General features: G+C 34.8%; 1 pseudogene; it reads right to left on the reverse strand.

Moving 5' to 3' along the window:
* Positions 1-1,751: 1,751 nt before the first annotated feature.
* On the reverse strand, positions 1,752-3,042 carry LOC113316435 (annotated as a pseudogene).
* Between the last annotated feature and the right edge of the window lie 1,238 nt (positions 3,043-4,280).

Raw genomic sequence — 4,280 nt, forward strand, 5'->3', positions numbered from 1 at the left:
AACCTCCCATAGAGTGTAATTATGTTTTAGACGATTTTCAGTAGATTTCATTCCCAAAGAATCATTTTTTGGTAGACCTAATTCTCTATGAAGATGGTGGTGTTAGAGTATCGGTATGGTCCAAGATTGTGAATAGCAAGTGAGGAATTTTTTTTCTACTAATTCTAATTTAAGTCGCTTTGCTATTTAAAAATAAAATATGTCCATGTAGTATTTTCCAAGTTCAAACCTATGTAGTCGATTTCGGCCATCTCGGCCGAAATTTCGGCGAAATTCCGGATTTCGGTCCAAGAAGATGAGATTTTGTTAATTTCGGCCGGACGAAATCTTTTCGAAAATTTCGGCCGGAAACGCGTTTTTCGGTCGGAATTTCGGCCGGAATATATATATATATAATTTTTTTTTAAAATTGAGTGGATTAATCTCAAGTACAAAAATTAAACTGATTAATTCACTCACTAGTATTATTGCTTGTTGTTGTGTTTGAATTTCTTGACCTAAAATTATCATTTGGTGTTGATGATGAGGAAGGTGAACAATCAGATTTACTAATACTATGTTTCTTTTAAGTGGGTCAATACTCCCTCAATCTTCTAGTCTGACTCAAATTAGGATTGGAATTAATTGAACCTGGCAACAAACACTTCTTATTATAAAAGTTGGAACCCAAATTACACCGAAACTTGAAAACGAAATCTCCCCGAGACAACGTTGTACCAGTGTCTCGCTCGGGATCGAGATAAACCGGAATCCGAAATTAACTACCTTGGTTCAAACCATTATCATATGTTAACATGTGTTTTTTTGATTAATTAATTATAAAAGATTTTGTTTCCAAAAACAGAAAAGAAATGTATTTTTTTGGAGAGGATATTGGTTACCTTAATTGATTAAATTTTATCTTTAATATTTTTGGAAAGAGAATCTGTTTAAACAAAATGGTATTTGTCAGTATCTGATTTGTCCTCCATGTCCCCATCAAAAAACGACCCATTAAAAATTTATTCTATAATTTATAACTTTACCACACTGAGAATATGTAAATATACGAACACACAAATCAATCTATTTGAAAAACTCACGTGTACCAACTGTTGGAAAAATTGGGTTTCACAAAGGATGAATGACACAGAGAAGAAAGTGTTGCACTCCAAAACTTTCAAGGCTTGTATAAATTTCTTTTAGACAAATATTTCTACCCTCCCAATAACAATTGGCGATTACAACAGGTATGCGAAATATTGCCTTCAGGATACAATGAAAGCCCTGCAACGAAAACTGAATTCAAGGTTTGTACCCCTTGATTCAATCAAGAACACACAAAGAGATTTCTGATTTCTGATGATGCTTTTTGAAATAGAGAAAACAGATTGATTTTTCTTATATGTTAAACGAAACTGGGAGAAGCTATTTATAAAGGGTTTTGCACCTGTTGGGAATAGGTTTTTATTCGCCAACAGGTTTCTATTCACGAAACGTCAGGTTCCTTCATCAACAGACATCAATGGTGTCTTTTGGATTCGAAATTTTCGAACAGGCTTTTATCGGCCAAATAAAACCTTCAGTTCAAAAAATTCTTCCGGGGGCGTTGCCCCCTTGAAACCCCCACCAGGGGCGGTCTCCACAGCCTGGGGGGCGATGCCCCCCAGGACCCCCCTTTGGTTAGCGGCGTTGAAAATATTCCAACACCAACACACCCAGACAGACACCTACATGCACACAAACACACATTATAGTTGTTTGGAATTCATTCAGTCCCATTTGCTTCTAGTTTAATGAATGTGTTTGTAGTCACAAGTTAGAACTAGGGTACCATTCATTCTCCTCAAAGAAAACCTCTCCGCTGACACAAAAAATCGAAACCTCCTCAACTCATTTCCTCTTCCGAAATACTCAACTCTTTCCACTGTCTCATCTCTATTTTCTCCTTCTATTTCGTACCCTCCTTGTTGTTGAACCCATTTCATTTTATCCACAATTGTTGCACTTAATCCTAGTTCGGACCCTTCCGAATTAGAATTAGCATGCATATACCATATAAATCCATCACCACCTTGTGCACAAATTTTCTTAGACTCGTTAACGAATAACCTAATTGTTTCCCTTTGTAGGGTCACGTTAACATATACGAAATTTCCAGAATTGAAATTTTTGCATGTGTATCTCTTCCAATTCTGCTCTAGAATCATTTTATAAAACAATGAATTCTTCATCTGTTCTTTAGGTATCCCTTCCATTACGAACACAAAAGGACAATACCATTCTCTCACAACCGTAGGTGTGGAAACCTTACTAGATATCTGAACAATATTAGAATCTGGTGGTAAGCATAAGCGTAGAGAGTCATTGAGACCAAAAGCTTCATCCAATTGACAATCATATGAACTTGAGGTCGAAAGCCTCCACCCTGTTCGTCTCAGAAAAGAAGGAGGAAATCCATCTGGAGCGACAGATTTAACAATATAATTAACCACGTCTTTTTTTTAATACTTCTACTTGTTGATATATGTCTCTGTAATCAAATACTCTTGGTTTTACATCCTTTATAACATTTCAGAAACAACATACGATCATATCTTCCTCTGTTGAACATGTGCAAGTTTTCCTAAAAAGGTCCAATTCAAATTCAACATGAGTTTGTCTAGTTAAAATAAATTAATTGAATTCAATTTTAGTACTACAAATGAAAGATGATTTTTTCTTAAAAACAAAAACATACCCTTTGTTTGCCTGATGTTGTTATCATGTAATAACGGTTAGAGGACAAAGGCTTATCAAGAACTGGGATGAACCAAACCTTATCGATTTGGGTTCTACGGTGCTCTGCACTCCCCAATGTGTAGACAACGTTCACCAACTTATTTTGAGGAAATGAGAACTCTCCAACTGTGGGGTCTTTACAAGTACCCCAACAACATGTATCTTCATCCTCTGTTTCTTCATCTGTAATTACAATATAACCTGAAATGCTAGACCCTTTGTAAGCGTTGACAGGATACTAGGATCTCTTATGTACAATGCGAGAGGCCTTGTCGCGTACATTTCTCTCTATCTCTATCTCTCACACCACTGATCTTTTTTGTAATTTGAATTTTTTTTTCCTGTATATGAACCTTTTCTCGTCGAAAAAAGAAGAACATATCATTTGTTCTCTCTTTGTCTTTCGCACTATATATACATGTACGGAAAATCCGGCAAGCAAGTCATGGACTCGTTCACCACCATAACGAGGTAAAGCCAATTCAAATATATTTATGTGTTTTGAAAATAAAAATCAACTTATCTTTCGATCGTATCAATCTAATAGTGAGTGATTATCTTCTCTGAATTTTAATACATACAAGCCATCAAACCCGATTATTTCTTGGCAGCTGCTCAATATTTTCTTGATTCAACCATTTAACTTGGCTTAGGTGTCCTTCCATTCAGACTTTTAGATTATAACTGGTATGTTACCTTTCTAGGTATCAATCATTTCTAGATAGATTTTTTTTTTTTTTTGATGAAAGGAAAATATATTACCAACTAAGAAAACATAGGTACATTGTTATTTACATTGCTTCTAGAACAGATACTTTGGATCCAACTACTTTTAACATCTAAACTTAACAACCTAGAGTCTATATTCGAAATCTTAAACTTGTTCAAATATCTATCTAACTTGTCTGTTTTAGTATTACATTTCCGATTGATATAGTAGAAGGAAGATTTAGCAAAAGAATTGTTGATGTTTAAAGGTTTTGATAGAATTGATTTGCATCTCCAGTTGTCAGCAAAAGAATCTCCATTCATTCCTCTAATGACATTAGTGTTGTCATTGAGAAAAAATGTATTACCTTTACCACAATATTTGGCCCATTTTACTGCTTCTCTGCAAGGTCTCGATTCTGCTTCTTCTGCACTTGTGCAAGTTTCATACCTTCCTGCAAATTCAGAGATATTACCATCATTACTTAACATTATTAGACCGACAATAAATATGCCAGTTTTCTTTTGAAAGGCAACATCAAAATAAATGTAAGTATCGTTAACATTACAGATTTCCTTATAATGGGAGCAATTCAGATGGTTTGTGTCACGCAATTTCCTATTTTTAGGGGGTCTAACTAAGAGCCTGTTTTGTTTCAAATATTGGAGTATGTCTTTTCTTATGAAACTTATCAAGTCTATAGGATTAGGTTTAATTCTGTCAAAAACTACTCTGCACCTATATTTCCATATGTACCAAAGAATATAAGCATACAAATCTCTATTGCTTTGATCTTTTAGCCAATATAAAC

This window comes from Papaver somniferum, chromosome 10 (assembly GCF_003573695.1).
Source record: "Papaver somniferum cultivar HN1 chromosome 10, ASM357369v1, whole genome shotgun sequence".
NCBI classification, from domain to species: domain Eukaryota; kingdom Viridiplantae; phylum Streptophyta; class Magnoliopsida; order Ranunculales; family Papaveraceae; genus Papaver; species Papaver somniferum.